The sequence below is a fragment of the Cetorhinus maximus genome, chromosome 5, assembly GCF_964194155.1.
Source record: "Cetorhinus maximus chromosome 5, sCetMax3.hap1.1, whole genome shotgun sequence".
Taxonomy (NCBI): Eukaryota; Metazoa; Chordata; class Chondrichthyes; order Lamniformes; family Cetorhinidae; genus Cetorhinus; species Cetorhinus maximus.
In genome coordinates, this window is record NC_135883.1 from 101,311,207 (window position 1) to 101,338,271 (window position 27,065).

Sequence of the window (27,065 nt, forward strand, 5' to 3'; positions counted from 1 at the left end):
CCACTTCTATTTCCCTGTAGCTCTACAATGTTTTCCCATTCAAGTTTTTGTGCAATTCCTTTGAAAATTCACTATGAAATTGGCTTCCTCCACCCTTCCAGACAATACATTCCAGATCACAAAATCTCATGGTCGATTATTCGCGGAGTCAGGCTGACTCCAGAGGCCTGTAAAAATGGCAGCTGTTACTCAGATATAGAAGTCCTGCCCCCATTTCCAGCAGATTCCATTTTTCCTGGCAGGGGAAGGGGGCGGGGTGTGAATAACACAGGGGGGAAACCCAAACTCAGCAGGGCCATTTGAAATTAGTGCCAAGTTCAAACATACCCCATTTCCACTGTTCCAAGGGCATAAACCCGTAGTGTGGGAGTCACAACTTTATGGAGGAGTTGTAAATGCTTGCGAGGAGCAGATAAGATCTGTTAAAAAGGGTCATAATCTGAAGTTATTTAAATCCTCAGCCCTTTAAATATGAAAAAAGGCTGCAGCTGTCAGAGAAAAGAAAGACTCATAGTTGCAGTTCCTGACTGACAGGCCATCTGGTGTAGCTTAGAAAAAACCACATCCATTTCTGCGATTTCATTGGACTTCAAATTTGACATTTACCATGGGCTGTTATTACAACTGACCCCATTATGAATGCTTGGCTGAGTTTCAAAAGCTCTAAAACTACTCATCTCAGCAGGGGGTGATTTCGCATTTTGATGTCAGTTTTAAGAGGCCATTAAAGGATTAGCTGTCTTTAATGTGGTTTCTGAATAGAAGTTTGTTTGTTTGTTTGCTTATCAGATTGACCACTTGAGGGGATTTATCTTTGACTGGTTTCATTAATGAGAGTTTTTTCAGTATCAAGTGTATATGGGCGGAAAATCTCAGATTACTAGAGGTCTAATTTTTTTCACCTCCATGTGGCTCCTGAGCTGTGCCCATTGTAAATACTGGGTGAGTGGTTATGGAGGTGGCATGGAGGTTATGAGTGGCATAGGGTTTTTTTATTCATTCACGGGATGTGGGCTTCGCTGGCTGGGCCAGCATTTATTGCCCATCCCCTGTTGCCCTTGAGAAGGTGGTGGTGAGCTGTCTTCTTGAACTGCTGTAGTCCATGTGGTGCAGGTACACCCACAGTGTTAGGAAGGGAGTTTGATGATTTTGATCTAGTGGCAGTGAAGGAACGGCGATATATTTCCAAATCAGAATGATGAGTGACTTGAAAGGGAATTTCCAGGTGTGGAGTTCCCATCTATCTGCTGCCTTTGTCCTTCTAGATGGTAGTGGTCGTGGGTTTGGAAGATGCTGTCTAATGAGCCTCGGTGAATTTCTGCAGCACATCTGCAGTACTACTACACTGCTGCTACTGTGCGTTGGTGGTGGAGGGAGTGAATGTTGAGAATGTGGTGCCAATCATGCAGGCTACTTTGTCCTGGACTGTGTCAAGCTTCTTGAGTGTTCTAAGGGCTGCACTCATCCAGGCAATTGGGGAGTATTCCATCTCACTCCTGACTTGCGTCTTGTAGATGGTGGACAGGCTTTGGGGTGTCAGGAGATGAGGTGGAATGAGGGTACAAGTGGGCATGAAAGTGGCATGGGGGTGAGTTCTGAGGACTTGAGAACCTAATAACCTCTCATCAAACTGGGCCAAAGTTTCAGAAAACAAGGGCAGGCCTTTTAACCAGCCCACCGTGGCACTCACTCGCCTCTGTGGCCACCTCCACAGGTGGCAGGCCTGACTCAATCATGCCCCTCGCTTCCCTCAGAGTGAATCATGTATGCGAGATTCGTTTCCACGGAGATGGGTTTGCCAAGTGGGGAGATTTCCCAACTCAAGCTTCCCGCCTCTATCACAAAAATCCGGTCCTTATCGTGTAAATAAAAGTTTCCTTATATCACTTCAGATTCTTTTGCCGATTATCTAATAATCATCTAAAATCTATCCACTCTGGTTACTGACCCCTCTGCTTGTGGAAATGACGCTTCTGCTAGTGGAAACAGTTTCCCCTTGCTTAGTCTACAAAAACTCATGTATTATGGGTTTGTTTTAGAAAATAGAGAAAATTAGTAGACAAAAAAATTACCTCAATTCACAAAATGCATGACCATTGATTCAGGAGCGTTGTAGCTGAAAAGGTAAGGTGGTTTTTAAATCTAAACTGAGTCTCAAAAGTATAAGGATGTAAAGGAAGTTTGTTATATAAATCATGTTTTGAACTGTTAACCTTATCAAATAAAAAGAAGCTGTATTTGCTTTATTAACTTGTGATCAGAATGCATTTCTGTTTCTATACGACAAATTCCAACTCAACAAGTTGTTTCTTGTTTTCCTTCCTCACTTGATTATAAATCATACATTGTTACCGAGGCACAGAATATTTTCAATGTGTGCCTGTACAATATATTCACGTGTGACCCCTGTACCTGTTCTCTTTTCCCCCAACCCCCACAGAATGGCGCAGTTAAGTGAGGAATTTGCTCAGAGCGTCAAATTTGTTCTAATATGGGTTAGGGGTGGCGGGGCGATTTGGAGAATATTAACTATCCTGGGGAGAGCTGCCAATAGCCACCAACACTTCTTGAAACTGCCCTTGAGGTTGTAAAACACAATTCCATTTTGGTCATAACTCTGGGCCTTCAGAGTGTAGTCACAGCCAGGAGTTCTCTGGAGGTGCTCCTGCACCACTGCCATAACTTCATCAGAAGTGCAGCCGTTACCCAACTTACATGTATGAATTGGCTTTCAGCCACATTTCCAGTCAAGTTACAACAAAGTAGCAGTGGTTAGAGGAAATTCAAGTCCAAAGTTTCTGTCCTTCTTAGTCCTCCGAGGCAAGCAATAGAAAGGTTCTTTTGGTCCAGGTACGAGATCCAGGACCACACGTTGATTTGAATGTGACGCAGATATGCATGATGTTCTTGCGGTGGTCACCAGCTGCACATTAAGGGAGTGGAAACGATTCCGATTTATAAAGATGCCTGGCTGATCTGATGGTCCTTTGACTGACAGATGAGTGCAGTCCAACATCCCCAGACCTGCACAAATCATGTGAGTGAAGCCACGCCAATAGCCCTTCAGGTATGACTGGCCTCATCCCCGTGTTAAAGTGAAAATAGTTGGGGGCCTTGGAAAACAAGGCATCAGGGACCAGGGTGATGCAGTTCAGGCTGCAGGTCGTGAAATTCTGCAAATGTCACCAGCAGATACCTGGAAGGAGCCGGACACGAAGAATCTGAGGCCTGTAGTGACCTTGACAAAAACGGGCAATGCAGCAATGCATGGGCACATGGTCTTCTTGGGTAGACGTCTGATTTCGGAAGGCAACAGATGTCTGCAACCATCCACTACAAGAGGCTGTGTTTTCTAAGGCACTGCTGTTCAGGGAAGTCGAGGAGGCTGACCCTTGACATAAAGACCTTGTTGGAGATATCACCTTCTTAAGGGTGCAGCTCTCTGTCCATCCCCTCTGTCCCATGCAGCTGCAGATATCTGTGCAGAAGGCAACTGATGCTAGAGTTGCTGCTTCTGTCGCTGTGGCTCTGCGCTGGATCAGGTGCTGCTGCTCCTCAGGAGGCTACATTATCGCAGCCCAGGTAGCCCACATGTTGTAGGGAAGGTTAAGATTGAGCTGAGTGTATTCCAAGGCACTTGAAAATTACTATACAACGTTGCTGTTCCCAAAGAAATCAGTGAATTTAGGCTGAAAGGATGACTCTGGTCAGCATTAGCCTTTCACTGTGGCGAGCATGTAAATTTCAGTCCATGATGACTTCCTGCTGTGCACTAGTCTTCAGTGACCTGGCAAGCTGCATAAACAGTATGGAACACATCTGTTGGCTGGGAAAATTAGAATGCAGGGTTAAAAAATTCTTCATTGCTTTTTAATTGTCTTAATTGGTTTTCCACCAGATCCAAAGGAGTTCCTCGCTGGCACTGGGCAAAGCCGGAAGTAGCCAGGATGGACATCAAGAAACTGACCCCAAGTACATTTCAGGAGATTTAACTTCCCATACGCATGCAAACCAGCTTCCCATTGGCAGAGAAAAATACCCCCCCAAAGTTCTACGCCATCAGCAGGAGAGCCTTGCTTGAACCTTCATCTCATTACAGCCTTTATTCAAACATGGACAAAAGAGCTGAACTCCCGAGGTGAGGTGAAAGTGACTGCCCTTGACATCAAGGCAGCATTTGACAGACTGTGGCATCAAGGAGCCCTAGCAAAACTGGAGTCAATGGGAATCAGGAGGAACACTCTCTGCTGGTTGGAGTCATACCTAGCACAAAGGAAGATGGTTGTAGTTGTTGGAGGTCAATCATCTCAGTTCCAGGACATCACTGCAGGAGTTCTTCAGGATAGTGTCCAAGGGCTAACCATCTTCAACTGCTTCATCAGTGACCTTCCTTCCATCATAAGGTCAGAAGTGGAGATGTTCACTGATGACTTCACAATGTTCATCACCATTCGCGACCCCTCAGATACTGAAGCAGTCCTTGTCCAAATGTAGCAAGACCTGGACAATGTCCAGGCTTGGGCTGACAAGTGGCAAGTAACATTTGTGCCACACAAGTGTCAGGCAATAACAATCTCCAACAAGAGAAAATCTAACCATCACCCCTTGACGTTCAATGCCATTACCATTGCTGAATCCCCCACTATCAACATCCTGGTGGTTACCATTGACCAGAAACTAACTGGGCTAGCCATATAAATACTGTGGCTACAAGTACAGGTCAGAGGCTAGGAATCCTGGGGCAAGTAACTCACCTCCTGACTCCCCAAAGCCTGTCCACCATCTACAAGGCACAGGTCACGAGTGTGATGGAATACTCTCCACTTGCGTGGATGAGTGCAGCTCCAACTACTCCCAAGATACTTGACAACATTCGGGGTGAAGCAGCCTGCTCGATTGGCACCCCATCCACAAATATTCACTGTCTCCACCACAGTGGCAGCAGTGTGTACCATCTGCAAGTTGCACGGCAGGAACTCACCAAGCCTCCTTAGGCAGCACCTTCCAAATCCATAACCACTACCATCTAGAATGGTAAGGGCAGCAGAAACATGGAAATACCACCACCTGCAAGTTCTCCTCCAAGCCACTCCCCATCTTGGAAATATATCGCCATTCCTTCTTTACCGTTGGGTAAAAATCCTGGAACTTACTCCCTAACAGCACTGTGGATGTACCTACTCCACACAGACTGCAGCGGTTCAAGAAGGCAGCTCACCACCACCTTCTCAAGGGCAACTAGGGATGGGCAATAAATGCTGGCATAGGCAACGACACCCACACCCCGTGAACGAATTAAAAAAAAAACGCTGCTTTGTCCAATATTTTAACCATTAATCCATTTGAAGTAGGTTGATATAACTATTAAACTAGTGGACAAAACAATGTTATTCAAACATGTTAACCATTTCAGTCATGATATCTTCCCCAGGATGCAGATGCAGCTAGTAATTAAGAAGGCAAATGGAATTTTGGCCTGTATTGCTCGGGGGTTGGAGGTTAAAAATAGGGAAGTCTTGATGCAACTGTACAGGGGGTTGGTGAGGCTGCACCTGGAGTACTGTGTACGGTTTTGGTCCCCGTATTTAAGAAAAGAAAAACTGGCATTGGAGGCAGTTCAAAAGAGATTCACTGGGCTGACTCCTGGGGCGATGGGGTTGATTTATCAAGAATGGCCTTTATTCATTAGAGTTTAGAAGAATGAGGGGTGATCTTATTGAAACATACAAGATTCTGAGGGAGCTTGACAGAGTAGATGTTAAGAAGATGTTTCCACTAATGGGGGAATCTGGAACTAGGGGACAAAGTTACAGAATAAGGAGACACTCATTTAAAACTGAGATGCAAAGGAATTTCTTCTCTTCGAGGGTAGTGAGTGTCTGGAATTCTCTGCTCTAGAGAGTTGTGGAGGCTAAATTACTGAAAGTATTTAAAGAGGAGGTAGATAGAGTTTTGAAATATCGGGCAGTTGAGGGCTATGAGGAGCTGGTACGAAAGAAGGGTTGAGGACTGGGGCAGATCAGCCATGATCTTATTGAATGGTGGGGCAGGCCATAGGGGCCAAATGGCCTACTCCTGCTCCTATTTCTTATGTTCTTATAACAATTCTAGATAAAAGATATGAAAATGCATACTTTCTTGAGCCTGCAAATAATTGTAATTTAACAGATCATGCTTTGTGTGATACTGTCAATTACTGCAAAAATGCAAAACCAAAACATAATTAGCATATCTGAGAAGCTTTTGTACCTGTAAAAGAATGCTAAGTTAATTTTAAACATTGCACAGTGTAAAATTTATTGCATAGCAGGATTAAAATGGAACATTACCCTTTCTAAATTTCTCTTTCTAAATGTCTGCAGTGCATTCTTTTGGCTTGTACGTTTTCTCCAGATGGTGATCAGGACCACAGTAGAAGACATTCCTTAGAGGGCACCTGCCATGGTCACTCAGCACTAGTAAAACTGCAGTTGAATTCATGCAGTATGACTCTCACAAACAGGATAAGCATCATGGGGGGCGCCAAACTCCCATACACAGGAATGATGGCATTGAAAGTAGAAACCAATAGTATTTACGGGTTTTCAGGAGGATAAGGTGACTGTGACAGGGCAATTTCACACTTCTAAAATTCAGTGCATGTCGAAGTAAACCTGTCTTCAGATCACAAATATTTTCACTTTTTTCTTTCAACCACTATGCTTGTTGTTGACCATTATTAATCAAGTTGAAATTCGAAGAGTAGCACTCCTTTGGATTGTATTAAAGTTACCTCAGAATATTTACTGTTGCCTGTTAAAGTTCCTTCAAACTACCATAATAACAACTTTTTCCACCAGTAGTGGTCAAAATGTGCAACTGGCCTTGAAAGGAAGCAAATCACATTGCAAAATTAACTGTAGTTACTACAGTGAAATAATTATGAAGGCATATTTTATGTTTTATATTTGTTTTGTATCAGTACAGCCCAATTTTTCAATCTGCTACCTGGCCTATTTAAGTCCCACAAGCTAAATAGAGGAGTTCAGTTTTTGGAAGTCTCATAAGACTATAAGACGTAGGTGTAGAAGCAGGCCATTCGGCCCATTGAGTCTGCTCCGCCATTCAATGAGATCATGGCTGATCTAATGATCCTCAGTTCCACTTTCCTGCCTTATCCCCAAAACCCTTGATTCTCTTACTGATTAAAAATCTGTCTATCCCAGCCTATTCACTTAACGACCCAGCCTCTACAGCCCTCTGCGGTAAAGAATTCCACAGATTGACTACCCTCAGAGAAGAAACTCGTCCTCATCTCTTCTTAAATGGGCACCCCCTTACTCTGAGATTATGCCCTCTAGTCCTAGACTCTCCTACAAGGGGAAAGAACCTCTCAGCATCTACCCTATCAAGCCCCCTAAGAATCTTATATGTTTCAATAAGGTTGTCTCTCATTCTTCTAAACTCCAATGAATATAGACCCAGCCGACTCAACCTCTCCTCATAAGAAATTCCCTCCATCCCCGGGATCAACCTAGTGAACATTCTCTGGACTGCCTACAATGCCAGTATATCTTTCCTTAGTTAGGGGACAAAAACTGTTCATGGTATTCTTGGTGTGGTCTAACTAGTGCCTTGTATAGTTATAGCAAGACTTCCCTATTTTTATACTCCATTTCCTTTGAATGAGTGCTGCTCTCCTCAAACACTCATTAAATATATGTAGATTCTCACAGCAGTAATAATGTAATGTGATGAATGTTTGACTTTATGTTAATTGAAAGCAGCCAGAATTACATCTTTCCTTGTTCTAAATGTTCCAATTGTTTATCAGGGCACTATTTTTCCAAACAATAGGCTGCCTCAATAGGCAGCAATCCAGCTTTGTGAATAAAGTTCAATCCAGGGTATTTTTTTTTCCCGAAACAATCCTGTCCAGATGTTACTTGTTTTTGAGTCCAATTATGCTTTAAGGCATCTTAGCTGTTAAAATACCTTAAAATTATTGGCAGCAAATTTGAATATTCTAATATGTCAATTACCTCTAGAATAATTTCGGTGGGTAGTAGGTCCGATTATAAACCCACAAAAAAATTAATTTGTCACCAAACAAAACACCATCATATTTATTTGTAAACTTCTAAAGCTTGTTGACCACAGAGAATATAAGTATCTAAATCAGATTCTAACTAGGTTATGATGCTGGAACTTAACAAGTTTTCAATTATGTCAAACTTGATACATCATTGGGATTTACTAACAAACAGGTTAACTCATGGAATTCAATCCCAAAAGCAATGGTAAAAATTACTTGCAATGAAAATAGAATTACTAGTGTAAAAATGACAGCAAAACAACCAATAAGGTATCCAAAGCTCACCTGGAAGACATATCCAATAAGGAGCCTAATGTTTGTTTAATATTTCCTTTACTAAATTGGTTTGCCCTAAATGCAGTGCTGCTGGACTGGGTGCATTTAGGAATACGAGGTCAATACATGACCTAACCAGCAGTCCTAAAAAAGGGACCACTGCAGGCTGCCACCAAAAAGGTGTATTTTAAAAACAACACTAACTTCAATATGGAGTCAGGAGGTGCAGGAGTACTCCTCGGACTCCACTATAATTAATGTCATAAACATTAACTGCTATAAACTGCTGCCTACCACTGCTCTCCTCACCAGCAGCGACCCTCATCTCACTAATCCCTGACTTACTTGTCCTCTCATTCGCTGTGTTGACCCCACTTGGTCTTCCTTCCAGTCTCCCCCTCCCACTGTCTCATAGTTCTGCCCCTTTCCCAGTCACCATATTCTCTCTCTCTCTCACCCAGTTTCACCTACCACTCCCAACCACTACCCCATTCTTCCAATATATTCGGGTTCCTGACAAATTTGCAGTCGTTTTGCCAGAATTCTGCTGAAGTCTTTACAGGATTCTGGCATATGGCTGTGGAATTTCAACCTGTATTAACCAGTTAAATAATTCAAAACATCTAGCTTAGCCATGTTTTCAACAGAAGACCTTGCCTAATCACGGCACAAAAATGAGAGATGACCATATGCCCAATTTTTCAATAATATCCACACTTATATGATAAAAATGGAAAATGGCAAGCCAAAAGTCAATGCAAAAAATTGGCATAGTTCTTTGTTAAACAAAATACTACTACCTTGAAGCAGAATGCCCAGTGTACCACATAACCAGGTTGAGATGATGCCGTATTTTTCCACATACTGCATTTATTAATTTATAGCGGTAATCAATTGTTGATTATTACTCAATGACCATGCAGTTATTGTACCACGGTCATTGATCTTTCAGTGTGAAATTTCATAAAGTATCACAGGACAGTGTACACTGGCCATTGATGTCCATACTGCTCATGGCTGTTGGCAAAATAGAAAAGGGCACAAATCTGAATAAAACAATTTTATGAAGCTTGTAATATATACTATATTATTAACTGAAAAAAAATCCTTGAGTGATTTCAAGTGCGTTATCTCAACTCAATCAGATAATTGTTATATGACATTCAATTTTGGCTCTTAATGTTCATGGCATTATGTCTGAGCTCAGCTTCAGGTTATGCCTTAATAATTACACCCAGGTGTTAATGATTATTCATTTAGCAATACTTCACTGTTTGCAGTTACCCATACTAAAACTGGACTTTATAAATAACAATTTTAATTGTACATCTGTTCAAGTATAGCAAAACTCTTTCAGAGCTGAATAGACTATCTTTTGATGTACAGTGTTCACCTGCCAACACAATGGTACTTTTACTGAAGATAATGTAGCATTACGGAGATAAAGTAACAGACTTCAAAAGGTTAAAGAACTATTATTAGAATTCCAATGTGCCAAAGCTCCTACACGGAAGAATATAAATAAGAATGATGTAAAGAGAAAAAATCTTGGTTTACTTTCATTCGTCTGCAATACTGCAACGGGTTTGAGATTACATCATATGTTATAAATTAGATAACCAGGTTGGTGGGTAAGCTTTTCCTTTTGTCTTTTCCACTTGCAGAATTTTGTTCTATAGTACTCAAAGGAGTCTAACAAGAGCTCGAGATTTAATCTTTTGACTTTTCTAAATGATTTACAAAGAAATACGATTGATTTTTTAAAAATTCACTTAATTATAAGTTATACTGCAGACTTGGATTTGTGCTGTGCTATCTCAAGGCATTCTCATTTTACCACACACTATATGCCAAGAGCAATGAATGACTAAGTTCTTGTCTGAAGATGGGGATCCATATAAAATGAAATCTATCCCACCACCCAAAGTCTAACGCTGATGTCATGTGCTAAAATGAGGCATTTTAAGTATTGTATTGATTGGAATGACCTCATGCTATGTGCATTTAGTTGAAATTTCATCTTTTAGTTAGCTTCAGTGGAGTCATGAAACTTCTAAGTTAATCCACTGACTGTTGTCAAGTGTAAGTATTAGGCATTATAGCCTGATGGCAATGAATTAATAGATAGGCTATCAGAACAAAGCTAAACAGCTGCCCCACAAAAAAAGAAATAAAATAACCTTAGAGGAAGATGAATATTTCTGCTCACTTAGCGATCATATGGCATCATTTTTAAATCCATTAGAATATTACAGATAAATCAAATTATGGCCAAGGTTATCTCTTTTTGTGGCCATGTAGAAAATCATCTCAGAAAAAAAATAGGACTTATACTTACAAGGTTCAGTACTCCCAATGTGCAATGATGGTGAGCCTCGCTCACCATGAGCACATTTCTGAAAATCAAAGGAAACATTACCCCGATTGCTCGATTATGCTTTCCTGATGGTTGTGCTGTTGCACCAAGGCTGCTTTTGGAAAAGTGTCCTATGGTCAGGTCAGCAAGCTTCTAAATTAATATCAGTAATCCATGGCCTATATGAACTCAGCTAAACGTCAATATAATTTGCCTCACTCACTCCATTCTCTCCATGGAACTGGGCAAGATGTACTGAGCTTTAAGACATAGAATCACAGAGTCACAGAATTGTTATGGTGTAGGAGGCCATTCAGCCCACCGTGTCTGCACCAGCTCTCTGAGCATTTTAACTTAGTGCCAATCTCCTGCCTTTTCCTCATAGCCCTGCACATTGTTTCTATTTAGATAATCATCCAATGCCCTCTTGAATGCCTCAATTGAACCTGCCTCCACCACACTTCCAGGCAGTGTATTTCAAACCCTAACTACTCGCTGTGTGAAAAAGTTTTTGCAAAACACTTTAAAACTGTGCCTTCTGGTTTTTGATCCGTTTACGAGCGGGAACAGTTTCTCCCTATTTACTCTGTCCAGGCCCCTCATTATTTTGAAAACTTCTATCAAGTCTCCTCTCAGCCTTCTCCTCTTCAAGGAAAACAGTCCCAACTTCTCCAATCTTTCCTCATAACTGAAGTGTCTCATCCCTGGAACCATTCTCGTAACCATGTTATTTTGCGACAAATTTGACAATTCTCTGTTCTTTACCAATCACCAATCTCCCACTGTGAAGGAGAACCTTTACAATCTTTTTAGCAATCATATGCTCTTCTTCATTCAAAGTCATTTAATTTGCTAATTCAAAATTTTAGAATGTAGTTCTCAGAATGCTTAATTAGAATTATTGGATAATTCAAATCTTCTAGCACAGAAAAACAACTTCAAATTATCAGGAGTAAACTTCCACAAGTAGTGAAGTACAGAGAGAAACTGAAAATGAATTCACAAATAAAATATCCATATACTATTGTTGGTAATAAAATTAACCACTTCCATTTTCTGTGTTCAGCAGTTAATTAAAACATACCATAATACCCAATGCACAAGTCAAACCTTTCTATAGGTGTTAATGACCAACGCCCCTTTGGCACAACTTATGCAATGAGTCAGCAAAGGACCATCTGGTAAAACACAGAAGCACACATTTCATATCAGTTTGCATGTTGACTTTAACTTAAATTGTAATTTAGTCAGTGGGCTGAAGCCTGATGACAGAGTTCCAAAGAAAATAGTTGAAACACCCGAGGAATCTTTCACCAGTTCTACAGTAGGGCAAGAGGGAGGTTGCACTCAGACTGTGGTCATAAGAAAGTTAGAGCAGGATTAGAAGAATCCATAAGCAAGGAATAGAATTTTGAAATAAATGCATTGGGGGAACAGCGAGTCAATGGGGTTCCGTGGGATAAAGATGATAGTTGGGGAGGATATCAATGCACAACAAAAGCAAAAGATATAAATAAAAAGCAATAAATTATTTTTAAAAAGCTGATGAATGAATTCATAATTTTTAATAACAATTATCTTTGCAAAAAAAAGTTTGGTCTATTTAAGACAAAATCACATTTGGACATCTTGCTATTTGTATACCAGTTACTTGACTGATGGTCAGACTCTATGCCTTTGTTTGGCGGTTAACAAATATGGCTGAACCTTCAACAGCACAGAGCTGACAAGAACGAAAATTGAAACTAACATGAACTCTAGGCAATGGGATTACAGATCACAATGTCACCTTTTCAATTTACAAAACAACAATTTAGAAAACAATGGAAGCCCTCCTGCAATGTGTTTAGTAAGTGACAATAAAGATGTACATACGAACATACGAATTAGGAGCAGGCCACTCAGCCCTTTCAGCCTGCTCCGCTATTCAATAAGATCGTGGTCGATCTAATTGTAACTTCAACTCCACATTCCCGCCTACCCCGATAAACTTTCACTCCTTTGCTTATCAAGAGTATATCTACCTCTGCCCGAAAAATATTCAAAGACTCTGTTTCCACCGCCTTTTGAGGAAGAGAGTTCCAAAGACTCTCAACTCTCAGAAAATATTCTCATCTCTGTCCTAAATGGGCGACCCCTTATTTTTAAACAGTGGCACGAGTACTAAGTTCTCCAACAAGAGGGAACATTCTTTCCATGTGGACCTTGTCAGGACCTGTCAGGACCTTGTATGCTTCAAACAAGTCGCCTTTTACTCTTCTAAACGCTAGTGAATAAAAGCCTAGCCTGTCCAACCATTCCTCATAAGACAACCCACCAAATCCAGGTATTAGTTCAGTAAACCTTCTCCGAACTGCTTCCAATGCAATTTCATCCTTCCTCTTAAATAAGGAAACCAATACTTTACACAGTACTCCAGATGTGGTCTCATCAATGCCCTGTATAACTGAAACATAACCTCCCTATTTTTGCATTCAATTCCCCTCGCAATAAACAGTAATATTCTATCAGCTTTCCTAATTACTTGCTGTACCTGCATACTAGCCTTTTTTTAATTCATTCTCAGGGTATGGGCTTCACTGGCTGGGCCAGCATTTATTGCCCATCCCTAGCTGTCCTTGAGAAGGTGGTGGTGAGCTGCCTTCTTGAACCGCAATTTATGCACTAGGATCACTGGATCCCTCTGAATATCAGAGCTCCACAATCTCTCACCATTTAGATGAAATGTTTTGTTTTAATTTCTTTCCCACATTATACTCCATTTGCCCACTCCCTTAACCTAGCTATATCCTTTTTTAGCTTCCGCATGTCCTCTTCACATCTTACTATCATACCTAATCTTTGTCATCAGCAAATTTAGCAACCATACTTTCGGTCCCTTCAGCCAAGCCATTTATATAAATTGTAAGAGTTTGAGGTCCCAGCACTGATCCCTGTGGCACACCACTTGCTACATCTTGTCAAGCAGAAAAAGACCCATTTATGTTTACCCTCTGTTTCCTGTTAGCTAGCCAATTTTCAATCCATGCCAATATGTTACTCCTACACCACGAGCTTTTACTTTTAGCAACAACCTTTGATGTGGTACCTTATCAAATTCCTTCTGGAAATCTAAGTACAGTACATCCACCGGTTCCCCTTTATCCCCAGAACATATTACTCCTTCAAAGAACTCCAACATGATTTCTTTTTGACAAAACCATGTTGACTCTGCCTGATTGGCCTGAATTTTTCCAAGTGCCTTGCTATAAACGTCTTTAACAATAGCTCCTAACATTTTCCGAATGACAGGTATTAAGCCAACTGGCCTGTAGTTTCCTTGCTTTCTGTCTCCCTCCCTTTTTGAATAAAGGTGTTACATTCGCTATTTTCCAATCTAATAGAACCTTCCCTGAATCTAGGGAATTTTGGAAAATTAGAACCAACGCATCAACTATCTCACAAGCCACTTCCGTTAAGACCCTAGGATGAAGTTGATCAGGGTCCAGGGACTAGTCAGCCACAGTTCCAACAATTTTCCCAGTACCACTTCCCTGGTGATTGTAATTTTCCCAAGTTCCTTCCTCCCTTTCATTTCCTGATTTACAGCCATTTCAGGGATGCTACTTGTATCCTCTATAGTGAAGACCAATGCAAAATACCAGTTCAATTCATTTGCCATCTCCTCATTTTCTATTTTGATTCCCCAGACTCACTTTTTATTGGACCAATACTCACTTTGTTAGCTCTTTTCTTATTTAAATATCTATAGAAACTCTTACTATCTGTCTTTTTATTTCCAGCTAGCTTTCTCTCATACTCTACTTTTTCCTTCCTTATCAAGCTTTTGGTCATTCTTTGCTGTTTTTCAAATTCTCTCCGATCTTCAGACCTGCCACCCATCTTTGCCCAATTATATGCTTCTTCTTTAAGTTTGATACTATCTTTAATTTTCTTAGTTAACCACGGACGGTGGGTCCACCGCTTGAAATTTTTCTTTCTTGTTAGAATGTATCTAATCTGTGTATTCTGAAATATTCTCTTAAATGTCCGCCACTGCATCCGGACTAGTAATCCAGAGACCTAGGGTAAAGCTCTGGGGACCTGGGTTCAAATCTCACCATGGCAGATGGTGCAATTTGAATTCAATAAAAACCTGGAATTAAAAGTCTAATAATGACCATGAAATCATTGTCGATTGTCATAAAAACCCATTTATTTCACTAATGACCTTTGTCAAGTGCCAAGTGGATGGTCTATCTCAGCCTCCTTCAGAGGTCTCCAGCATCACAGATGCCAGTCTCCAGCCAATTCGATTCACTCCACGTGTTATCAAGAAACAGCTGAAGGCACTGGATAGTGAAAAGGCTATGAGCCCTGACAATATTCCACCAATAGTACTGAAGACTTGTGCTCCAGAACTTGCCACACCTCTAGCCAAGCTGTTCCAGTAAAGTTACAACACTGGCATCTATCTGGCTATGTGGAAAATTGCCCAGGTATGCTCTGTACACAAAAAGCAGGACAAATCCAACCCGGCCAATTACCTTCCCATCGGTCTACTCTCAATCATCAATAAAGAGATGGAAGGGGTCATCAACAGTGCTATCTAGCGGCACTTGCTTAGCAATAACCTGCTCACTGATGCTCAGTTTGAGCTCTACCAGTTTCACTCAGCTTCTGACCTCATTACAGCCTTGGTTCAAACATGGACAAAACAGCTGAACTCCCAAGGTGAGGTGAGAGTGACAGCCCTTGACATCAAGGCAGCATTTGACCGAGTGTTGCATCAAGGAGCCCTAGCAAAAACTTAAGTCGATGGGAATCAGGGGGAAAACTCTCCGCTGGTTGGAGTCATACCTAGCACAAAGGGATATGGTTGTGGTTGTTGGAGATCAGTCATCTCAGCTCCAGGACATCACTGCAGGAGTTCCTCAGAGTAGTGTCCTAGACGCAACCATCTTCAGCTGCTTCATCAATGAACTTCCTTCCATCAGAAGGTCTGAAGTTCAGATGTTCATAGATGATTACACAATGTTTAGCACCATTCAATTTAGCTCAAATACTGAAGTAGTCCATGTCCAAATGCAGCAAGACCTAGACAATATCAAGGTTTGGCTGACAAGTGGTGAGTAACATACGTGCTACACAAGTGCAAGGCAATGATCACCTCCAAGAAGAGAGAATTTAACTATCGCCCCTTGACATTCAATGGTATCAACATTGCTGAATCCCCTATTTTCAATATCCTGGTGGTTACCATCGACCAGAAACTGAACTGGAACAGCCATATAAAATAACGTGGCTACAAGAGCAGGTCAGAGCCTAGGAATCCTGCAGATAATAGCTCGCCTCCTGACTTCCCAAAGCTTGTCTACCATCTACAATGCACAATCAGGAGTGTGATGGAATACTCTCCACTTGCCTGGATGAGTGCAGCTCCAACAACACTCAAGAATTTTGACACCATCCAGGACAAAATAGCCTGGTTGATTGGCACCCTATCCACAAACATTCGCTCCATCCACCACCAATGCACAGAGTGTACCATCAACAAGATGCACTGCAGGAACTCACCAAGGTTCCTTAGACAGCATGTTCCAAACCCATGACCATTACCATGTAGAAGGACAAGGGCAGCAGACACATGGGAACACCACCGCCTGAAGGCTCCCCTCCAAACCACTCACCATCCTCACTCTTCTCTCCCTCAAACTGAATGTAAATGTCAATCAAGTGATCACTGCTACCTTTTGGGTGCCTTCACTATGAGATCATTAATTAATCCTATCTCATTGCACAATACCAGGTCTAGTATAGTTTGCTCTCTGGTTGGTGCCAAAAGGTGCTGTTCTAAGAAACTGTCCTGAAAACATTCTATGAATTCCTCATCTAGGCTACCTTTGATTTTCCCAGTCCTTGTGTAGATTAAAATCCTCCATGATTAAGGTCATAATTTTCTGACAAGCTCCCATTATTTCTTCCTTAATACCCCATCCAACTGTACGGTTACAGTTAGGGGGCTGTACACCACTCCCACAAGTGACTTCTTGCCTTTCACAATTCTCATCTCCACCAAACCGTTTCGACATGCTGGCTTTCTGATCTTAGGTCATCCCTCTCTAATGTGCTAACAACATCATTAATTAACAGAGCCACACCTCCACTTTTTCCTAGTTTCCTGTCCTTCCTAAATGTCATGTACCCTTCAATATTCAGATAAAAATCCTGTCTCTGCAGCCATGTATCTGTAATGGCTATCAGATTGTACTTATTTATTTCTATTTGCACTCTCAGTTCACCTGTTTTGAGTCGAATGCGACATGCATTCAGATACAGAGCCTTTAGTTTTATCTATTTATTATTTTTGTAACCTCTAGCCTTATCTGCTGACTTACTCTTAGATTTGTACTCCCTATACTTTCCGTCCATTCCCGTTGTCATGAACCGAACATTATTTTTCAATATATTATTGTGGTTTATTGTAAAGTAGGTTTATGGGTGTCAGTGTAGATGGCTCTGTCTGTGTGATTTAATTGAATTCACACAATCACAGGATCACACAGTGCCGAAGAGGCTCTTCGGCCCATTGAGTCTGCATCGACACGTGAGAAACACCTGACCTACCTACCTAATCCCATTTACCAGCACTTGGCCCATAGCCTTGAATGTTATGACGTGCCAAGTGCTCATCCAGGTACTTTTAAAAGGATGTGAGGCAACCCGCCTCCACCACCCTCCCAGGCAGCGTATTCCAGACCGTCACCACCCTCTGGGTAAAAAAGCTTTTCCTCACATCCCCCCTAAACCTCCTGCCCCTCACCTTGAACTTATGTCCCCTCATGACTGAACCTTCAACTAAGGGGAACAGCTGCTCCCTATCCACCCTGTCCATGCCCCTCATAATCTTGTACACCTCGATCAGGTCGCCCCTCAGTCTTCTCTGCTCCAACGAAAACAACCCAAGTCTATCTAACCTCTCTTCATAACTTAAATGTTTCATCCCAGGCAACATCCTGGTGAATCTCCTCTGCACCCACTCCAGTGCAATCACATCGTTCCTATAATGTGGCGACCAGAACGGCACACAGTACTCCAGCTGTGGCCTCACCAAGGTTCTATGCAACTCCAACATGACCTCCCTACTTTTGTAATCTATGCCTCGATTGATAAAGGCAAGTGGCCCATATGCCTTTTTCACCACCCCACTAACATGCCCCTCCGCCTTCAGAGATCTATGGACACACACGCCAAGGTCCCTTTGTTCCTCAGAACTTCCTAGTGTCACGCCGTTCATTGAATACTTCCTTGTCAAATTACTCCTTCCAAAGTGTATCACCTCACACTTTTCAGGGTTAAATTCCATCTGTCACTTATCTGCCCATTTGACCATCCCGTCTATATCTTCCTGTAGCCCAAGACACTCAACCTCAACATTAACCACATGGCAAATCTTTGTGTCAGCCGCAAACTTACTAATCCTACCCCCCACATAGCCATCTATGTTGTTTATATAAATGACAAATAATAGGGGACCCAGCACAGATCCCTGTGGTACGCCACTGGACACTGGCTTCCAGTCACTAAAGCATCCTTCTGTCATCACCCTATGTCTCCTACAACTAAGCCAATTTTGAATCCACCTTATCAAATTACCCTGTATCCCATGTGCATTTGCCTTCTTTATAAGTCTCCCATGTGGGAGCTTGTCAAAGGCTTTGCTAAAATCCATATAAACTACATCAACTGCACTACCCTCATCTACACACCTGGCTACCTCCTCAAAAAATTCAATCAAATTTGTTAGGCATGACCTCCCTCTGACAAAGCCATGCTGACTATCCTTGATCAAACCTTGCCTCTCCAAGTGAAGATAGATTCTCTCCTTCAGAATTTTCTCCAATAGTTTCCCTACCACTGATGTGACATTCACTGACCTGCAGTTCCCTGGCTTATCTCTACAACCCTTCTTAAATAGTGGAACCACATTAGCTGTTCTCCAGTTCTCTGGCATCTCCCCCATGGCCAGAGAGGAATTAAATATTTGGCTCAGAGCCCCTGCGATCTCCTCCCTTGCTGCCCTCAGCAGTGTGGGACACAAATCATCGGACCTGGAGAGTTGTCCACTTTTAAGCCTGCCAACACCTCCAATACCTTGTCACTCCCTATATCAATTTGATCAAGAACCTTGCAGTCTCTCTCCCCGAGGACTCTACCGATATCCTCTACCTCCACCCATAGATTGCCCCCTTGGTCCCTTATGGGCCCTACTCTTTCCCTGGTTATCCTCTTCCCATTGATATACTTATAGAATATCTTGGGATTTTCCCTACTTTTACCAGCCAGAGCTTTCTCATATCCCCTCTTTGCTTTCCTAATTGCTTTCTTAAGCTCCACCCTGCACTTTCTGTACTCCACTAATGCCTCTGCTGATTTGCTTCCCTTGTACCTGCTAAGAATTAGAGTCAGATAGACTGCAAGCTTGAAATTATCAAAGGAAGTTGGGGTAAAAGGCATTTGAAATGCTAATGAGTAAACATGGATGAGGGCAGCATGTAGGGTGTAAAGGAATTTTGCGTTTTTAGATACGTAAAGATGTTATTTAGCTTTCAAAGGAATGATAGGATGGTTACAACTAACAAGATAAGCAAGGTCAAGCAGTGTGTTTATTTTTCCCAAAGGTACTGAGTATACTGGCAACGGGAACGATTTTGATATTATGGGAAAAGTACATTTCCAAAGACATATAGAACAATGAAATTTACAGATTAAAGAGAGAGAAACATATATATAGAGAATGGAAGGCTATTTGTGGGGCCATGTAAGATCTAAGAGAACTGTGTAAAACAGCCTTGGGGAAGCCTCCAGCCACTTTAGCAGAAGCCTGCTGTGTCCAGTAGCCAAAGGTGGAGGAAAGCCTTTGGAATTCCACTGTAGAGTGGATGCTATGGTAAACTTGCTGGCTTGCTATTTAAATCTAAAATCTATTTTGGACTGTTGTCTTAAAGAGGGTGTGTAGTTGGGAATCAGGTTAATGTGAAATTTTGGGATTTGTTATTGTATTAAGTAACTGTAATCTTATATATGTGCTTGAAATCTTTTCTTTTGTTAATGCATGTTTTAATTTAGTGTTTAAAATCTCTAAAGGTGTTAGTGGACTTTTTACTTCTGAATTCAGTGTACAAATCTCTCATAATAAATACATGTCGCAAAACCGTTATGATAGCGTGGCGTGTGGATTTGGTCCGCCTGAGACACACATTACCTACCACATTATATCAACTTCAGTCTGTTTATCATTTCCCACATTGATACCTTTCGGTCTTGTCTTTTCTCCACTCTTTGATTTACTACATCTTCCCAAATTTGATCCCTTGCCCCCACTATTTAGTTTAAAACCCTATCTGCTTCCCTAGTTATGCGGCTTGCTCGAACACTGGTCCTAGCATGGTTCAGGTGTAGACTGTCCCAACGGTAAAGCCTCCACTTTCCTCAGTACTGGTGCCCGTGCCCCATCTTACCAGAAGATAAAACAACAGGAAACCAAGGAAAGAAAACAAGATAACAAGGCATCAAGTGGTCAGAAGTCATTGCAAATCACTTATATTTCAAAGGGGTTCAAGCTCCACAACATGAATGGAGTACATAAACTAGATTAACAGTCCAATGTGGCTCTGAGGGATAAAACAGAAAAATTCAACTCGTGGTCATCCATTTGACTTTTGTAGAAAGGGTAGTTAACATTTGGAAACAGGGAAGCAAACTCGGCTGCTTCTTTAACATCCAAGGTCCACCTTATAAAATATTCAAGCAGAGCTGTAAACCAGAAAGCGGACTGCCCACCTAACATGGACTTAAGGCTACTTCAATATGCATACTGAGCTCTAGGGTGGCTGTTGGATGCTAATTGCAAAATTAAGTTACAAATGTGCCACACATGCTCCGCCCTATGGTTTCTGGGACTGGATTTTACAGCTCCCACCGCCAGGCATGTTTTCCGGGGGCGGGGGATGGGGGAGGCACATAAAATATGAGGAGTGCCCAACCCACCACCTTCTTGCCTACCCCTGAACTTTCCCCCGCAATATAGCACAAAGCCAGGCACCAAAATGAGCAGCTTGCCTGCCATATTTAAATAAATAATTAATGGTCAATTGAGCTGGTTACCAAGCCAACTTACTGGGATATTAAACTATAACACAGTTGGTGTGGGCAGGGAGACGATGGTGGGCTGTCTGCCTTTTGAGGCCAAGTTGAAGAAAGGCAGGAGGCATATCATTCAGAGGGTGCCATGTGTGCATCGGGGCACCCTTTCCAAGATGCAACCTTCGTTCCTTGCCACCTGCCCTCCAAAACCCAGCCTTCCCATCCCCCTCCCTAGGCTCTCAGATTCCTCCCTGTCCTAAAGGTATTAATGTGGGAAATAATAAATAGACAATGAGGAACAGAAAGTACACGGAGTAGAAATCTAAGAGTAAATCAACAGATAAGGCTAGAAGTTACAAAACTAATAAAAGGGCAAAAGTAAAGGCAGCCATCGCTCTTCCTCCTGCTCATCCTTGCAATCCCAGCAACGGCCACTACTGAGCTCTGGCACCGCCAGAATCAGATTGGCTGGCAGCTCTCGAGGGTAGGACTTCCTGTCCACTGAGGGGCAGAGGTCCCACTGTGAGCTTGCTTAGCCTGCCCCCAGCATGTTATAGCTGCTGGACGGGCTTCTTCCAGGTGCGTCAGCTGCTGGCTAACATTCCTTTTGCCCACCCATTACCCCCCGGCAACAGGTAAAATCCATCCCAGGAGTTCCGCGATTCTTAAATAGACAGCTGGAAGCTGTTCAAGAACAGCCCAGTTTTAAAAAAATGTTTATAGGCCTGGGAGAAGTAGGAGTATTCATTTTGGGCCCACAAAGAAATTCTATCCCATTGCCAGCCCGTTTGATGCTCCCCTGTGATCAACTCCCCTGCCTATCGGACTGGCTCAGCATAGAAGCCAACAATTATCTGTCCTCCCACAAGAAAATATAAGCATCAACATGTAAATGCCGGTTAAAATTATACCAGTAACATCTCAATTTAATACATCACCTTTTCACCAATGAACGTTAAACAACCAACAACACCCATTTACATAGCGTCTTTAATGTAAATTAACCCAAGGTGTTTCACAGGAGAGTCATCAGAAAAAAATGATACCAAGCCAAAGGAGACATTAGGACCATAAACTCAGCCAAAGGGGTAGATTTTAGGAAGCATCTTGAAGAGAGAGAGGTAGGGAGGTGAAGAGGTTTAGGGAGCGAATTCTAGAGCTTAAGGACCAGTTAGCTGAAGGCATGATTGCCAATGTTGGAGTGAAGGATCTCTGGGTTGCACAGAAAGCCAGAATCGGAAGAACGCAGAATTCTCAGAAGATTGTAGGACTGGAGGAGGTTCTACAGACAGGGAGGATCCAGATCATGGAGGAATTTGACACAACAGTGAGAATTTTAAATTTGAGGCATTGATGGATTGGGAGCTAATGTGGTCAATGAGCACAGGGTGAAGAGTTGATGTGACTTTGTGTGAGTTTGGATATGGGCAGCAGAGCTTTTGATGAGCTCAAGTTTATGGAGAGTAGAAGATGGAAGGTTGGCCAAGAGAGCATTGGAATAGTTAATCATGCATTCAACAGTGATGACTTCACCAATTTTGTGAAAGAGCCACTTTCATTTATAACCTGTGCTTGAAAGACAGAAATATTAAAACTGAATACTAAAAGAGGAGGCTCATTATTCCGAAAGTAGACATTTACACCTGCTAGTGCTGAGTTACACAAATGCATATGGGTCAATAACTCTAATTTTATCAGTACACACGTGAAACAAGTATGGCTGCATCTGAATCTTTAAATTACAAGGGGCATCAGTAGTATTAGAGAATCAAGGATAAAAATTCCAAGTTATGGGGGGAAACTTCTCTATTATTCTGGTGCAGGGTCACAATTCAATTCAGAGTACAAATTTGTCAAGCTTTTGCTTCACACATCTTCCCCACTAAATTGTGTTCGGGTGGGGGGGGGTTGCTTCTTAGACCTGTTTCTTTCTGGTAATGTTAAGGACTACCCAAAGAATTCTGCCCACCCCCTCCCTCAAATGTCCAGCTGGATCTATCATGAGTTCCATTCTGGGTCTAGAAAGCACCAAGCAGTTTAGAAGAGAACATCTATTGATCCCTCCTTGAGATGGCAGAAGTTCTGGAAAAGAACTGAAAGAAAAAAATAATTGCCTTATACCCAGTTTGGGCCTCTTTTCAGAGTGACAGGGTGCTACTCAGACTTCTCTCTCCTCAGGCAGGCTGGGTATCTCTGTTAAACACCACAGTAGGTGTAGTTATCCACCCAAAATATTCAATTGACCATGTACGCTGAATCTGGGACAGAGTTACCTGCAGACACGGCGACACATTGCAGCCCTGTCCCACCACAATTCCTCCTTCTCAAAAGAGTCCGTGGAATTCCTTGCCTTCTAAATACTCTCTCTAGTGAGCCACAGAACCATCAGTTGCATATAAGAACTTCTAACTGAGGTGGGATGGGGAAGCCTCTATCATCTCTCCTGAGCCTAGTTGGAAAGAATCACAACAACCAATACCTGATGCATTTAAACATGCAAAGGATGGTTGGGTAAAACGCTATCTTGCCAGGGGAGGATTGGGAGAAAGTAAATCCATTGGCTAATGACTCCCTTCATCCCTTACCCTAACATGTGCTTTTCATTGCCTAATCACATTCTTTACTCTCTAAAGTGTACCTCACAACGGCTTCTCATGCATTATGCTAAATTCTTCAAATCTGCCTGTCACAGTCATTGTCAAGTCATTGGCAAGCAACTGAATGAGGATTTTTGCACAACAGCGTAATTTATCTTAACTACATAGCCTCTGACTTGAGACAAAAAAAATGCTTCACATTTGTCAGGGGTGCACAGTATAGTGTTCAAATCTACTTACAAACATCTACCCAGGAATATCAAAAAATAATCAGACCTCACTCGGTAGGCTGATCCTCAATTGCCTTCTCAATTGCTCCCCCCCAAAAAAGTGTCAGAAATAACAACTGGCAGAGCAAACCTAGATGAAATCAATTCCCTCCAGCCTGGTTTAAATATAGATCTAACTGAAATGAATCCAGTTTTATTTTAGGTTTCTGCTTGTGCAGCAACACAAAAGCAAAAACAATTTATAGAAATCTTGCGCAACCGTTAATACGTTAGAATAAACTTGCGTTAAAAACACATAGACCATAGATAAGAAGATTTACAATTGGACGCCATTTCGATTTTGTGTTAAAACTGAGAGCATACAATAGAAATTTGGGCATAAGCGGCACATTGATTCCCTGATCATGGTCAGAAAATCATGGGTAGCAAGAACTCAGATTTCAAACACTCAATGAAGCGAGAGGACAGTTACTGGAAGCACAAAGTCGGAAATTACTTTTCTAGAGAGAGATGCAAGCAGACAACTTTACATTGATTCAAGCCGCATTCAATTATTTTCATAAATGTGCTTCATCTTAAATGAGGATTTTACAAATTAATTTAGGTAAAATTGGTATGTATTCTCTCAAGCTGAATTAAAACAAAATCTCCAGCTAATGATTTGTTCGCAAAATATCTTTTGCCTATACTAAAAATATCAAGAGCTGAATAAACAGTAGAACAATCACATCTAGGAAAGTCATTAATTTTTTATAATGGGGTAGGGGCATGAAAAACATAAATCTGCCAAGGAAATAGAAGGTGTGCACCCCAAGAACTGCCAGAAACTTTGAAACCCTGAGTAAGGGACCCATTGTTAGTTGGGATTTTAACAAGTAATTGTAATTGCCGTTAATTTAGACCAGGATCATTTTCTCAGAAAGTTACAATGCAAAAATGCATTTGGTCAAAAGAAGTCTGTGCGAGTATTTTTCTTCACATGTGTAATCCAGTCTATTAAAATAAAAATAACTTGCATTTATATAGCATCTTTAACATAGTAAGATGTCCCAAAGCACTTCACAGGGTTATTGTCAAAAGAATTTAACACTGAGTCACATAAGAAGATGTCAGCTTTGTAGAACAAATGCTTGGTCAAAGAGCTAGGTTTTTTGAAAATTCCTTCATGGGTCGTGGCTAGGCCAGCATTTATTGCCAATCCCTAATTGCCCTTGAGAAGGTGGTGCTGAGTTGCCTTCTTGAACCGCTGCAGCCCATGTGGTGTTGGTACACCCACAGTGCTGTTAGGGAGGCAAGTGACAAATAGGTGCAGAGAGGTTTAGGTGGGAATTCTAGAGCTTAGGCCTAGACAGTTGAAGACGTGGTCAATGGAGGGACGAATGAAATTGGGGATGAACAACAGGACAGAATTGGAGGGACACAGAGGACCAAATTCTCATTCCTGATTTGGGAGCGCAGAGTTAGAAAAATTCCTGACCCCCCCTGCAAACCCAACTCAGGAGAAAATGTTCCGAGCAGTCGGGGAGGGGGGCGGGGGGAGGGGGGGTTGCTGCTAACCCAAGTTGGGCCCACTTCATCCTGAAAGAATTCGGAGACAGCCAGGAAACGGCTGCTGTTTGCCACGGTGGACTGGTTAAGAGGCCCGCCCTGGTGTTGTTAAAAAAAAGTAAAACCAAAAACAGCCCTCAAGCCCTCACCCCTCATATGCCGTTACCCCCCACACACTTCCCACTCCCCAACCCTGCCAATTCATGCCTGCCACCCACCTCCCCCCCCCCATTTGCTCACCATGCAAGCTTGATGCTGAAATAGGGCACCTCAAAGGCATCCTGAATGATAATGGCTACCCTGATCAGGTCATTTCACGCTGTATATCACGCAAACTCATGATTGGGCCCAAGGCCATCACTTTTGGCCCTGAAAAGTGCCTAGTGCACCTCAACTAACCCTGGAAGGGATAGGTATCTGAAAAGATTTGAGCAACAGGTGAAGCTAGCTGTTTCACGCAACTATTATGCAGTAGCAACACGAATGGAATTCGTCATTAACAGGATGCTACCATCAAGCCAAAAAGACGTTCTGCCTATCACACAAATGAGTAATGTGGTATATGAATTTCAGTGCCAGTGTGATGCTAAGTATGTAAGCCGTACGTCCCAAAGACTGGCGGATCGTATCGAACAGCATGTCCAGCCGCTGTTCGCAATGGGCAGGGTGCAGACCGTATCCAATCAGCATGAGCTTGCAAAATTCAAAACACAGTGTCCAACATTAGATGTGATTCCACGATTGGACATTTGCTAAATAATCCTCAATGTGCTAAGAATTACACAGAAAACCAATTTCAGATTGTCAGTTGGGCTCACAGTGTGGCACATTTGCGTGTACTAGAAGCTACATATATTAATACACAGGGCCCTGTTCTTTGCAGACAAAGAACATGTACATTAACTGCACCTGTTTCAGCTAACTAAAATAAGTGATAGCCATTTGCTGGCTGGTCAAGCTGCCTGGTTTAAATTTCAAACAGTGCTTAACAGTTAACTATCACTCACTATCAGTGGAGCATTCTCCATGGTAACGCTAGTTGCCAACAAATCAGCACTGTCTTCACAAACCGTGTAAATTGTTATTTTCCCCCTTACATTGGTATTCTTGCGACTGTCCTGATGAGTGCAAGACAAAAAGCTTAGACATGTCTCTTTTTTCAACAATACTCAAGTTCTCACCAAATGGCTACAACTACAACCCCTGATCCCTAGCAATATTGCTCCTTTTCTGTTGCCTTTTTACCTTTCTATTCCTATGACAGCCATCGAACTACGATCTTGTACAAGTTCAAAGTTTCTTCTCAAATAAAAACAGAAAATGCTGGAAAAACTCAGCAGGTCTGACAGCATCTGTGGAGAAACAGAGTTAACGTTTCAAATCCATATGACTCTTTTTCAGAGCTCAAAGTTTCTTCTCCTTTGTTTCCCTCTGGTCCTGAATATGCTCTTATCCAGAGATATAGTTCCATGGGTGAGCAGGAGGTTTCTCATAGCTTGCTTAAGTTTATTTTGAAATTTATTGCTGGGACGGAATGATGTTAGCAGGACTGTATTTATTGGCCATCCCCAGTTTCCCTGAGAACATGGTGGTGGAATTGCTGCGGTCTTAGTGGGTGATGGCGCACCTTCAATGATTGTAAGGTAGGAAATTCTAGGAATTTGACCCAGTGATGGCAAGGGAATGACAATGCACTTGCAAGTCAGGATGACATGTAATTTCTTGAGCAGCTTCACGGTGATAATGTTCCCAACATATTGCTATTTTTTTATTTTTATGCTTTGCTATTTCACAAGACATCATGACCGGAATTTCCCCAGTCCCCTGGAGGCGTCCTTCATGGTGGGCGGCAGCATAAA

General features: G+C 42.0%; 1 protein-coding gene across 2 annotated transcripts in view; it reads right to left on the reverse strand.

The window, feature by feature from the left end:
* Positions 1-27,065, reverse strand: part of bach2b (BACH transcriptional regulator 2b) — a 312,106-nt gene that overhangs the window by 162,738 nt on the left and 122,303 nt on the right. The window lies entirely within an intron of this gene.